The sequence below is a fragment of the Periplaneta americana genome, chromosome 9 (assembly GCF_040183065.1).
Source record: "Periplaneta americana isolate PAMFEO1 chromosome 9, P.americana_PAMFEO1_priV1, whole genome shotgun sequence".
In the NCBI taxonomy this organism is placed as follows: domain Eukaryota; kingdom Metazoa; phylum Arthropoda; class Insecta; order Blattodea; family Blattidae; genus Periplaneta; species Periplaneta americana.
In genome coordinates, this window is record NC_091125.1 from 159,601,406 (window position 1) to 159,616,629 (window position 15,224).

Below are 15,224 nucleotides of genomic sequence, written 5' to 3' on the forward strand. Positions count from 1 at the left end.
TGGGGCAAGTTACCTGGTTGAGGTTTTTTCCGGGGTTTTCCCTCAACCCAATACGAGCAAATGCTGGGTAACTTTCGGTGCTGGACCCCGGACTCATTTCACCGGCATTATCACCTTCATATCATTCAGACGCTAAATAACCTAGATGTTGATACAGCGTCGTAAAATAACCCAATTAAAAAAAAATATATATATATTTACGCGTTAAATATTGTGATGCGGCAGCTCAGGATGATTTGTGATGCAGCAGTAAACAAGATGCCTGCACACACCAGCTTCCAAGCAGACTGGTTTCTTCTGTGTAATCCACCCCGCAGATTTTCCATCCCTTTCTAACCAAACTACCCTAGTCGCAAGGCTCGCAAGAAGCTAGCTTTAACATTTAAAATAAGTAGTTTCCGAGTTATCCCTTTTCGTCAGTTGTGTTCAGTTGAAGTGTTAGTGTGCTTTGTGGCTGATATAATAAATGATGAGCGAAATAACAGTTCCTGACACTAATTTACTTGAATTTTTTTTAAGGACAATTGTATTATCAAGACTGACTTACGAACAAAAGTGTGATTTAAAAAACAAATGACCGACTCCCTTTTTGTCAATAAAGGACACAACCAAAAGACAGAAACATACTTATGTATTTTTTTTTTTATTTATTTATTAGGTTATTTTACGACGCTTTATCAACAGCTTTGGTTATTTAGCGTCTGAATGAGATGAAGGTGATAATGCCGGTGAAGTGAGTCCGGGGTCCAACACCGTAAGTTACCCAGCATTTGCTCATATTGGGTTGAGGGAAAACCCCGGAAAAAACCTCAACCAGGTAACTTGCCCCGACCGGGAATCGAACCCGGGCCACCTGGTTTCGCGGCTAGACGTGCTAACCGTTACTTCACAGGCGTGGACCATACTTATGTAATGGTACTAATATTGTGATTTCTCTAAGTATGACAGGGAGTGAACTAATGTTATACGTATACGTGTCTAATTGTTAGAGATATGTGTAAACTGTGAATTTACTACGTATCATTTAAGGTCATGCCTTATTGGTGTTACGAGGTTCCAACCAATCTTCGACTGTTGACTTGACATTGAGTACTATTTATTTTAAGACTGTATTTTTGTAATACGTTTTCTCATATTGCATGAAAGACAACTTGAGTTAGCTTCCCCTGCTCAAAATTTCATGCTACGCCACTGATAGACCCATTACAGTGCACTTATTCTTACTTAGGGCCGAATTCATAGTCAACACTTATCATAAGGAAAACCTTAAGCAGTTGCTTATAATCATTTCCAATTCATAAATCCCACTGAAGTGAACACTTATTCAAATAAGGTAGCTTGTCAGCTTACTCAAGTGTTTCCGTATATGCACTGTAATCAGCTGATTCAGTGTATAATGGATGATGATTATGATTTTGATGAATTTATTGAGTTCTATAATGAAAATGAAAATGGGTTTCGGCAAAACAAAAGATATATCAGAGATATGGAAAACCCTTTAGAGATGTACAATGACCAACAATTTAAGAGGAGATACCGTTTCGACAAGAACACTTGTGAATATTCTGGTGTCTCTCATTGAAATTCACAATACAACCATGAGGCTTACCGATTTCACCAATGCTGAAAATACTGGTCGCTTTGAGATTTTATGTTACAGCATCATTTCAGATAGGTTTGAGTGGTATTTTTTTTTTCGAACACGTCCCAACAAAGTGTTATTTGCATTTTTCGTTTGTATTCTACCCAAGGAATAAACTGTTAAAATTTGCGTAACTATATAACTTCCACTTTGAATAATTTCGAGGTAAAAATTGTTCCGGGGCCGGGTATCGAACCCGGGACCTTTGGTTTAACGTACCAACGCTCTACCAACTGAGCTACCCGGGAACTCTACCAGACACCGATCCAATTTTTCCCTCTATATCCACAGACCTCAAAGTGGGCTGACAACCGTCAAGCAACCAACATTGAGTGCACACTATCAATTTTTCCCTCGAAATTATTCAAATCAACTTTACAGGGAGTTACACCTGTAAGCTTGATTTGCATAATACACGTCACTGTTCGTTAACAGAAAGCCACAATTTAAGTCACACGGAAAGGAAAGTTCGGTGAAGGAAATTTTATATTTGCCAGGAGACACGCCCGACGCGGTGTTGTACACTGAACGTAAATATAAGGGTCTCAGCCTTTTCAAAGCTCAATGGAAAGCATATTTACAGCATCTCAATATTTGCAACACATTATTGAGAACCTCGAATCCTCTTGTCGTTTCTACAAGGAACGTAGCAGCAAAAAAGAAAGTCTGTTCAAGGAAGTTAAAAATTCCACCTGAAGATCTGGATATAAGTAACATCAATGTCCATAAACTACGACAAAATCTTAGGAAACATAAGAGGGTCTGTCTTTCTCTGAATGGCGGGGCGCAATTAAGATGAATGCTAACGTAGCACCAGTGAGAAGTCTTCATGGAAGATCCTTGGACGGTTTCCGTTGCAGATACTGCAACGAGATTGAAACCTTAGCATACGTCCTAGGATCCTGTCAGCATGGAGAACTCCTGAGAAATTCACGCCATCATAACATCCGAAAACTAATAGTACAAGCCCTTTGAAACAAATCCTTCGAGGTCCATGAAGAGGTGCACTGCGTTGCGTCTGAAGGCTGCGGAATTAGAAGAGCGGACATCGTGGCTCTAGACAAGACTAATAGTAAAGGCTTTATACTGGACCCACCTGTTAGATTTGAGATGAGCCAGACCCAACCATCCGAGGTCAACAAAGAGAAACAACAAATTTATGAGCCTACTATTCCGTATTTTCGAGAAAAATATCAGATGGAAGGCACCTCGGAAGTACATGGTTTAATGATCGGAGTGAGGGGCACCATCCCACGATCAACTGTAAACACTATCGAAACATTTGGAACCCATGACATCATTCCAAAAATAATTACTTCAACCATTAAAGGGTCTGTAGAGTGGATGAATTTAAATACCTGGGATCAACAGTTACTCATTCTAATGATATTTCATATGAAATAAAGCAGAGGTTAATGGCTGCCAATAGAGCTTACTTCGCCTTAAGAAAATTACTTTGTTCAAGAATTTTATCTCGTACCACAAAGATAACTATCTATAAAATACTTATAAGATCTGTACTAGCATATGCTGCTGAGAGGTGGTCCCTAACAAAAAAGGACGCTGGAAATTTGGATGCCTTTGAGAGGAGATACTCCGCAAAATAATTGGCCCAGTATTCGAGAGAGGAAGATGGAGGAGGCGATATAATAATGAGTTGTATTCCATCTATAAAGATCCGCCTATTAGAAGAATGGTAAAAGCAGCAAGATTAAGGTGGGCTGGGCATGTGGCACGGATGAATGACGTAGAAATTCCTAAAAGGATATTAAATGGAAATCCTGGGGGCCAAAGAAGCCGTGGACGACCAAGAATAAGATGGCTGGATGGAGTTGAGGAAGACATATGTAAGATGGGATATAGGAATTGGAAAGCAATTTCGCAGGATCGAGACAACTGGCGGAAAATTGTGGAAGAGGCCAAGGTTCACAATGAGCTGTAGCGCCAAGAAAGAAGAAGATTAAAGGGTCTGTGGCAATTCTGAAAAATCATATTTTATACGGAATATCATGATCCCCCCCCTTTTCTATTCGTTAGTGTGTGATTGTTACAAATATATGTACAAATTTATTATTTATTAAATTTAAGCTCCTAGTTCACATTTCAATTTGACTCATCTATTTTACTGTAATCGTTACTATATGTGTGTTATTCTGTGTTTTTGGCAACCCAGGATGCTAGTGCATTAAAGAACTCATGGAAAATTTTGCTACGTTTTGTATGATACGACAAATTCTTAGTCTAATTTTGCGGACGACAGATAGACACTGAATCCGTTTATAACAGTTGCATTCAACTGGTTGAAATTAAAAAAGGAAAAGACTTATTGAAATCTCTGGTTACTGACGGAAGGTTAAAACTATAATTTTTTCACAGCCTAGATTAGTTTTAGATCAAAAGAATGTAAGAATACCTCGAACTTGCAAAAGAAACTCTTACAATTTTGATAGCATTTGCAAACTCATATTTATGCAAAATAAGTTTCCAGTCTATTTATCAATTTTCTTACAGTCCGTCCGTCATAAACTTATCTTGTATAAAAGTGTGATATTTTTTTTATTTCATTCTACAGCCCAGTTACTTTATGGTGACAGCTCGTCGACGCGAGAGAGGAGAAGGTTCGACTGTGGGAGGGAGACCGATCCGAGACGGAGCGAATGGAGGGAGGGAAATACAGTCATATCAGAAATGAAGTTTCACGTTGCAGCGTCTGCATAATTTTGAGCTCCTGTCACTGTGTTCACTTCATACTCCGGAACAATAGTCACTAATACACACTAATGTGGAAATACAATGATCAGCAATCGAATCACTATATTTAACAGTTAATCACAAATTAACAATGAAATATACTCTTGCGGAAATAACGGTAATGTTCATCAGTGCTTCACTGTTACCTTTCCCATCATCATCATCATCATCATTATCATCATCATCATCATCATCCATGTAAAAGATGGAGCGGCCTTCTTCCCTGTACTTCTTTATTTTACTCAAATACTGCAAACTTTTGGCCCTAATGCAGTGATGCTCCACCAGAATTTAGCGATTATTTTGTGTTTTTTTTCTAATGAAATCCTAATTTCATAATAACTTTCCTCAAAGTCGAGATACCTCCCTGAAAGTAGATAGTCTTTCAATTTCAATAATATATGTTTTTAAGTGTGGGCCGCTGTTCTGTGAAATATAGAACTCGTGCTTTGGTTCGTCTTATGACAGCTTCATTAAAGTTGTTCACAGTTGATTTTGGCGCCAATTATCAATGTCTTTAGTCTCCCTTATTATTTGGCTAACACAGCTCTCAGACACAGCGGTAAACTCTGCTACAAGTTTTCCAACATTTATTACGTTTATTCTTCCGACGCTATCTTCATAAAGCGCTACACGTTGTTCACGACTTCTCGCGACTGCGAATGCAATACCCGAGCTTTCAGTTTACTTCTAACAGGCAGCATTTTCACAAACAGAAAATAGCAGTGAATCTAGACAATAAATACTACACACTAAACAATACAAAACAGAAGCACTACAACTGTTTAAGGGGAATTGGACGTTATCGCATGCAAAGTAATGGTAAAAATAGCCTATCTTCAAGCAGTTATAAATGTAATACTATTTATTACAACTATTTCACTTTTTTAGTGATATATGTATACAAATTAAACTTTAAAATGAAAAAAGAATGGTTAATCTAGTGTAAATCTTACCCTTAAATTAATTTTTGAATTTAAACATATTTTTTTTATATAAATTCACTACATACCTGTGATTAGGTACACTCTATTCACTTATCATAGCACATATTGAATTAAAATTTTTGTCACTTACTGCTAATAGATACTAAAGCATACCCTACTAAAATTATTAAAATATCTGTAGTATTATGGGCATAGGGTTTATACTAATGTTCAATTTTTTTTTAATTTATTGACGGTGATGATTACTATAAGCCCTATGCCCATAATATTACAGATATATGAATAATTTTAGTAGGGTATGTTTTAGTATCTATTAGCAGTAAGTGGTCAAATTTTCAATTCAATATGTGCTATAATAAGTGAATAGAGTGTACCTAATCACAGACATGTAGTGAATTTATAAAAAAAATTGTGCTTAATTAAAAAAAATTAATTTTAGGATACAGATTTACTCCAGAGTCACCATTCTTTTTCATTTTAAAGCTTAATATGTATACACACATAGCTAACAAAAATGAAAGACCACTGATAAATAGTAGACTATCATATTTATGACTGCTAGAAGATAGGCTATTTTTACCATTATTTTGCATGCGATAATGACCAATTCCCCTTAAATAACTAAATGAAATGTACGTAACAAACACACTAAATTGCAACACACAAGACAGTGGTGGTGTAGTACGTCCTTAGCGCGACTGTACACCCATACTAACGCCCCCGAGATGTGACCGGTAACGCAGCCGGGGGAAGACTAAAAGGAACACCCCTTCGAACAAACAGTGAACTCGCCCAAACCACTGCGTCGCCAGGCCAGAGCTGTCACTATAAAGTAACTGGCCTGTACTTGATGAACGTTTTCGGTTTTTATAAACCATCTTCAGATCACATTACCTCTATTGAACTGTTATACTGTTGTGCAATAGGTTACATTAACCATATTATGTTGAAATATAAAATATAAAATACAAGATATCATAATTACTTAGTCATTCTGTAGACGTAACGCCCTACCGCATTTGTGGCACATCCGACTTCAATACAGTACACACCTCTGCCATATCGTAAGTAAAGATTTTCAATTAAACAGCCCTACCCATCTTTTTGATATAATTAGACAACGTAATCATAATTGTTTTTAAATGATTTTAAATCGTTTTCAAAATGTTAATATAATAAAATTTTCACACGTGCTCCTGGGCGCTGCCTAAAATCAAAGCATGACGCTGCATACTCATTCCATTGGATCTCAACGATTCATAATTTCTAATAATTTGTAAATGCAGTTTTCATGACAGTTACTTCGTAACCGTTTACATTTGAAAGACTATATATGCTGCAAAACAACCTTCACTTGAGACTATTTTAATTTAATTTGTTAGCATTTTAAACATGTACATTCATTAACGTTTTATGATAGCTTGTATTTTATATTTTATATTTCAACACTAGCCGTACCCGTGCGATCCGCTGCACCCGTTAGAAATAAATATAGAGTAATTGCATAATTAAAATAGGACATTTTACCCAGGGAAGATTCGTGTTTGATAGAAGGATAACTTATTTAATATGTTTCTTAATTTAAATTGCATCCAAATAATTAAAATGCGATCATTTTGGTCCGTTTAGATTTAATGTGTATATTTTATTTCACTTGTTATAGGTTTCCATTGAATTATGGTAATAACTTAATTTGAACCCTTGTTTTCTACGTATTCAGTAAATGGCGCTTGGCCCACTATGGTTCTGAACCCTTCAAATAATTTAAATTATATTACATATTATATTATATTATATTATATTATATTATATTATATTATATATTATATATCATATATCAGAAGTTACTGTAATAACATTATGTCTATCTAGAGAAACTACACTTTCCAATGGTGAAATAATAATTAATTATACAAATCGGTTAATTTAGCTTCCGATATTACTTCATACAAACACAGAAACATTCTCTGTAGGCTATCTTTCATAGCTTTCGATTGTTGTTGTCCAAGGCCCCTTACAGACGAAGTCATTTGTTTTTTAATTCATTACACGGCCTTAGATGGCAGTTATTTTAGTTTTAAAACTCATTTATCTCATTAAATATTAGTCCTATCAAACTTTTTCAAGGAATAAAACTTATCCCAAATTATTTTTAAAGAAACTTTTGTCATGTAACATTTTTCACAAAAATCAATAATAAGCGAGGTATTTCGATTTATTTAATTCAGATCCCCTTACAACCCCCCTTTTAAATAATGTATTTTGAATGCCATATAGCCTAAAATCTAAGTTACAACGAACTTAATTTATATTCCAATTTTCATCGAAATCCGTTCAGTTATTATCGCGTGAAAAGGTAACAAACATACAGACAGACATACAAACAAAAATTTCAAAAATGCGATTTTCGGTTTCAGGGTGGTTAATTACATATGTTAGGACCAATTATTTTTGGAAAATCGAAAATTACCAGAAAAATTTCGGCTACAGATTTATTATTAGTATAGATAATATGATTAATGTAACCTATTGCACAACAGTATAACAGATCAGTAGAGGTAATGTGATCTGAAGATGGTTTATAAAAACCGAAAACGTTCATCAAGTAGAATAAAATAAAAAAAATATATCACACTATTATACAGGGACATCATTTTATTTTCACCAACATTTTTAATATTAACCTGGCTATACCTTTAGAGAACTGGAAACACCGTTCGCTACCCCCTTCCACGATTGGAGTTCGATGATACTGGCGTAAAACACAAACAAATCACTTTACTAGGTATAGGAAGGAAGAAAAGTACTTCAACCATTTAAGTAAATAGGAAATATCGTGATTTTGAGTTCGTTAATTTTCATTAGGTTTTTGTTTAATCAAATTGCAGTACTGTATTAACAATAAGTGTTCTTACTCACGAACTGAGCTATCCATTCGGACGTATTCATTATGCAGTGTATATTATACTGTCTACAGCACATTAGCGTACAATATAGAGAATGAAGTTAAATTGAAAAATAATTATAATATGGATATTTGAACACGTTTTTGAAAATGTGTGGCCGTTCATTTCGATACAGGCTTCAGTTATTTTGTGCATATTATCGCACTATAGACTATTGCATCTAATTCCAATTGCCAGTTTCGTCCTTCGTACTAGTAACTCTTGTTGAAATAATTCTGTACCTACTCTATAAAAGAGTACCTTACGTACTGTAAATTCAATCTTCACTTCTGCCCGACCCGCAAAGATAAAATTACTCAGACATGCTATCTACTGTTCGTCCAAGTGGTTATGCCGCAGGATCGTGGAAAGGGGTGGAACATCACGTGACAGTTAATTACTTAACGGGGCTTTTTTATTTAAGTTATTTTAAACAGTTGTATAATATTACGTAAACGTCCAATTCCTAACAGAAATTAATGTTTTCAGAAAAGAGCTAAACAGCCCAGCTTTTACAGAGGGGCGAGCAGAAGCAGGTGGGGGAAATCGGGATGCGACGTAGGCAAACGGACAGTACCTGTGCGAAAATGTGATTCAATATTGAAAGCTCTTTCGTCACTGGAAAACGCGGATATATTTCTGGAACGTACTATACTCACTAGCTCATTGCCGTTTACTATATGCGGCCTTGGTTCTGTGTGGAGGACAGTTGGAACTTCTTTAGTAGAAGGGGTGGGAGTGAAGTACATTCAAAAACTCAGGTACAATAAAAATTGAAGTAAATATAAAATGATGACCCTGTATAAGATAAGTTTATGATGGACGGACTTTAAGAAAATTTATAACTTATCGGAACAAAAATGGGTACAAAATTTCCAGTCTATGATTTCCATCGAAGTAAAAGTGAGAAATCTCCTTGAAATTGGAAATGATACAATTGTGTGCATATTGAATACAGATAGAAGATTTCAGAAGCCACTTTCTCAAAAACAGACACATTTATAGCATTAATTATTTTTTAATTTAGGTATAACTACTGAAACCTTTTAATTTTATTTATGTTCAATTTAGTTTATGTTTCTGAATACAACATAAATGTGTTAATAAGGAATGTTTTGTTTTATTTTCTAAATCATCTCGAGACTAGTGATGGAGGAAATAAATTACATACCGATATATTGATATTGCAATATATTGCAAACCTAATTTCGATAGACGATATATATCGTAGAAATTATATCGATATATCGAACGATTATCGATATATCGCTATTCCGTAAGCAAATAGCATTTTAAGGCGTACTTTACTGTATTACAATAAAATTACTTAAATGTTAATATTCTTTTTTACAATTGAAATTAACATCATAACAGTCAAAAGCATAAATCTAAAATTGTAACAATAAACAATACATTTTCAATACTATATGATGTAGATCCTAACCTAAATTAAAATTATGGTGGAGGCAAGGGAGCTTAAATGATATAGTGGGAAAGATTTAAGTGAAGTCTTCATAGTTGAGTATTTGATATTGGAACACAATTCAATTATTCCAATATATAGGATTCAAACCAGGACACAGATATAATGCTCTTTTCTACCTAACAACGTAATCATTTTTAAATGTAAGTAAACAAAACTTTTAATTATTTTTAAATGTAAGTAAATCGTACTTAGTATGTTACAAGTTTTAACAAACTTCACTGTTGATTTGATACATTCCTTCTGTACTAAGTTGCCATTGCAAGTTATTGTTACACTCCAATATTCCAAACAACATAGAATTATAGGGATAGAATTTGTATGCACTAAAATGTACAGGGACATCATTTTATTTTTACTTGCATTTTTATTGTACCTGCATTTCTGAATGTACTTCACTCTCACCCCTTCACTAATGTCCTTGCTCCCGTCAGACACACAAACTTACGGCCGCTGTTGCATTCGAAGTCTTCAAGCAGTGAAGTAAACACTGCAGTGTATAGTGTGTTTCATAAATATGATTGCGTTTTCTATAGAAGAAAGAACCTATATTAATAATATCGTACTAAAAAATTATATTCAAGAAACGATAAATTCAATTTCAGAGAATATGCTTCAAAATGTTTTTAATAATATGCGTACTGAATTGAAGCCTGCATTGTAATGAACGGCAACTATTTTCAGCAACTTGTTTAAAAATTCAGATTAGCTTTTTTTGAATTGAGGTGGCTAGAAGCAAAGGAATGCTAGTGGCATTTGTAATAACATGAGTTGAGTGCATCCAGTGTAAGCAAAAGTATCTAAAATTTTAGTGGCAAAGGGATATTTTAATCGCATCACACATTAAAATTTAAATAAAAATTTAACCGATTTTACGAAAGCTTAAATATTTAAACCCCATTTTCTCAAAAGTAACTTAAGTGCACTTACAGCCCTTTACTTATGACCCCCTCAATTTAAATGCACTCTCTATATTGTATGATAACATCAATAATTAATATGCTAAATAAAGTAGACATTACATAACGAACATAGCCGCCTGAAAAGTTGAGTTAAAAAAAAATGTTACTACTCTACTGTATTTTGATAAATTCCTTAAAAGTGATGATCAAACTGAAAATCGTAATATCGTATTTCCCTACAACAAAAATGGATACACTACTTTTCTCTCCTCCTATACCTAGTAAAATGATTTGTTTACATATTGCACTAGTAACATCAAACTCCTGTAATGGAAGGGAGAAACAGTGTTTCCGAGTATAGCCAGGTTAATGTTAAAAATGTTGGTAAAAATAAAGTGATGTCCCTGTATAAGAAAACAGAATGTTAGCACTAGGTGCATAGAAATCATAGACGTCAATAAATGTCACATCGGTATTAAATCCTTGTTTCTCTCTCCATTTCAGAATACAGAAATAAAAGTTTTGACACCCGTTTTGAGGTCAACGGTTCCCTTTCAGAGTGGAGAACATTAATAGCAATATTAAAACAGTAGTAGATAAACCTCCTGTCTGTCTCAAATTCGCACACGCTGCATTTTGAATTTGGTGCTGCATATTAAATTCGAATTCCAGTCCAGCCAATTACATCAAGATATTAAGTGAGGTTGCACAATTATGTAACTGTCCACCTTCAGTAGCACCATCTCTCGGGAATTATCGGAGTTGTCTAGTGTGGATTCTGTTGTTGATAATGATAATAATTCCACAAAAAAAATCGATAAATGCATGAGAAAACCGATATATTATACGATATATTGAATCAAAATTTCGATATTGATATATCGCTATATCGAAACGAAAATATCGGTATTTCGTAAAAACCGATATATTGTTCCTAGAGATGGGACGAATATTCTGGAACTGCTATTTTGAAACTGTTACAAAAATGAAACTGTTTCGAAATGAAACTGTTTCGTGTACCAACCTGTTCCAACTGTTCAAAACAGATTAAAGTTGCTTTCTATACTCTTTGGTTCCACGAAACATCTTGTTCTTTGTAACAGGTTCATAAAACAGTTTCATGCAACGAGTTAGATACTATAGAGAGGCTAAAGATCTCTGATAAGCGCTCCCTGCGGAGGCCAACAGTACTATGGATCGTTCCCTAAAAAACATGGCGTCTATAGTACCGCCAGCCTCCGCAAGGAGTGCTTATCAAAGGTACACTGTAACGAGTTGGTACATGTATTATATTTTTCAGATACATCAATATTTAATTTAAACATTTCGCTATAGGTTTTGTAAAAAGCTGATTTATAAATGAAAAAGTAATAATTAAGACTTTAAAATTTCCAAAAATGTCTCATTCCCTCGGATTTAAATGAAATGTACCGTAAATCATAATATTCGTTGCTGGATAATTAAACTCTCTCATTACAGGTACCACTGCCGCAGAGAATTATAAGATAAGACGGACTGAGCATAAGCGAAATATCTGTATTAATAAGTTTGTACCCTCAAGAGTTTAGTATTTATTGTGTTTATAGGGCCTACTCAAATTTTCTTTTTATTAATGCGTTAGGGCTCTTTTTGTTACCAAAGAGGAAAGTTAGCACTTGCATCACACACAATTTGTCATTATTGTTCAAAATAATGTAAGAACAGTTTTATTCTGCAAAAGCCTCTGCTTAGTTGTGTAGGTGGTATCGTTGTTGAGTTCCCACGTTGGACGCCATTTGAGGGTGAGTGGTTATTGTGACTACACGTTGGGCGCCATTTGAGGGTGGGTGCGTCTCGGTGTTGCGTGAGATTCACTCAGGGTAGCCGAGGTACGGTTGTGGTGTAGGTTGATGTCGGGAATAATCCCAAGCCGGCTACTTATATAAAAGGCAGTGTAAATTCCAAAACTATAAATTTATTGTCGTATTCACTTGGTAAACCCTAGAGTATGTATTTCCGGCTGACTTATAATTCAATCGTTGGTCGCAATTCTGTATCGACTCAGTTGCAGCTCTGAATAAGCTCTATCCGATACTATACATTCAATACTCTGTCCCGTACACTACGATCGAAGCTCCTAAACGTTGGCGAGTAGTCTCGCCGATGACAAAGTTCAATCTATCGAGTCTTCGCCTGAAGAAAGACTATTAAGTTGGGCCGCCGACACGATGAGATGTTGTGATTGTGTCGACACGAAGCGAAATAGTAGTCCTGTCGACACCAAACGAAGTAGTTATTGTGCCCTGTATGTAGGGCCGCCGACACGATGTGAAGTTGTTTTGATGATCTCCGCTCCCCGTCACCCTTATTTATAAAAACCTATCCTACGCTAAAACTAACTATCCTATTGGCTAACAACTACGTCACTTAACCGGCCTAAAATCTATTCCCTATTGGTCCAAAGTGACCTCATAAGCTGGACCAAGATCTCTTCTTATTGGGCGCGAAATATGTCATCTCTAAATTTAGACTTTGGATTTCCCATAACCTCAAATTAGTTTGTATATCTCACAAGAATACCCGTTCTTTGGAAAACCCAAGCTTGGCAGTATCTTTCCCACGGGTCTAGTCCGACTTCGGCTTTTATGCTTCATCGAGTCTATACGAAACCCCGCTCAAGGTGACCCTAAATCTGTCCGATGCTGACAAGTGACGAAACACCTGTGTGGGGAAGCTAATCCTAACGAAGTCGCCAGAACATCCCCGCGAATACATGTAATAGAAATATGGAGATATCACTTCGCTAATAAATCGGTCTCTCCCTCTCCTAATTACTGCTTCAGTTGCGAGACACGTGTGAGATCAATGCTTGTTTCAAATTATATTAGACACACGATGTCTCCATCACGCGAAAAGAAGTGTAGCTAGCTTTGGCTCCTGTTGTTTCTGATAACAATGTTAATCGTAAGTATCTTATCGTTTCAATGAATGTGGTGAGTTATGATCATGAGTAACTTTCTATTAGTATCATTCTTTAATTATTATGTTGCATGCTAAGAGGTTATTTGTAGTTTTAATAATTTCAGTTTTCAAAAGTTCTCTGTGTTAATTCCAATTTCAAATGAATTTTTCTCAATAACTTAATTACTGGATATTTTTTTTTTTAATTTTCGCCACTACCTTTCCTATATTTTATTCCTATTAGTTACATACGTCGTCTCTCTTGAAATCACCTGGTGAGCACTGAATTACATGATTTCATATTAGGTTAGACTAGCTGTAAGGTAATTAAATTTCTGACGAAGTCAAAAAATTATTTTTCTTCTGCCGATTAAATTCATCCGTCTTTAAGTGCTTTGCTTTGGTTGCATCGAGTATAGCTTGTCATTTAATATCTGGGCTATATTTAGTGAAACTAATAAAACATAGGCCTACAGCTGCTATAAAACGTAAAGTTTTGTGTGTATTTTACTTTTTACTTATTAACATAGTCTTAATATGTAACTCAATTCACAATAATACTAACTTCATCACAGTCATTTCCTACAACATCCGAGCCACGGCCCTTTGTTTTGACTAACCGAAACATGGCGGACCAATGTTGAATTGTCTTCAACTTTCTGAGGTCTTTGTCCTCTCTATAGTATCTAACTCGTTGGTTTCATGCAACATAATGTAAAACGTTACATGCTACGAGCTTTGCTCGCGCTACTTTCGACCTCTGCTTGAAAACGATACAGCGATCTCGTAGGCCGCGAAATTCAATTTAACTAATCTCTTTCATTCCCTCCCCATTAACAATATTAATTAATACCGCGAAAATAAATTATTGGGTACAGATAAAGAAATACAGTATTACATAGGCCTAATCATATATTTAGACGTACACTAAATATTGTTTATACTATTGTAAGTTAAATAATGCGGGAAAACTTAAGTATATGGTTCCCTTACTGACAATTATCTTAAAATAGGTACTAAAAATTGTATTTGTGTTTGTCGAATATGAGGAATCGGTTACTGTAATTTCAACTTTCAAGCACACATTTTTGTGCAACATAACCTAGAAGACTTGGAATGGGTGTCGTGAAAATGTAGGCTACAAGTATTGTACCGGTAAGAAACATTGAAATTGTCTACGAATTTCAACCAATTATCTATATATATATATAATTTGAACTGGTAATGGAAATTACGGGAAAACGGCTGAACGGATTTTAATAAATGGCCCCACATTTTGAAGCTTGGAACCCAAAGTTTTTCGGAAAAGTAGTAGTTTTCAGTGAAATGTCAATTTTCCTATACAATTTTCCTATTTTCCAAAATCCATCTGTTGTCAGTTTTGAGAATTAATTTTATCGAAACACGGCCGACTTGATTGACTTTCAGAACAAAACACACACTACAATAAACAATAGGCTATTACACGAAGGCCATGACCTGCAGGATTGCCGACATATTTAGAGCTGAATTCAATTTGTTATTAAAAACTGATTCTGCAGTGTATAATAATTTTCTGAGTACAACTGTGTATTGGATATTCAAATCTACGAAACTTGAGGTGGTTTGATGACA

At 35.1% G+C, this 15,224-nt stretch overlaps 1 protein-coding gene and 1 non-coding gene across 2 annotated transcripts in view; one reads left to right on the plus strand and one right to left on the minus strand.

Annotated features, from left to right (window-relative positions):
- Positions 1–15,224, plus strand: part of LOC138706664 (CD109 antigen-like) — a 200,877-nt gene that overhangs the window by 32,880 nt on the left and 152,773 nt on the right. The gene's annotated exons all lie outside the window — the stretch shown is intronic.
- On the minus strand, positions 1,818–1,890 carry TRNAN-GUU (transfer RNA asparagine (anticodon GUU)). Its single transcript has one exon. It is a non-coding gene; the product is annotated as a tRNA-Asn (tRNA).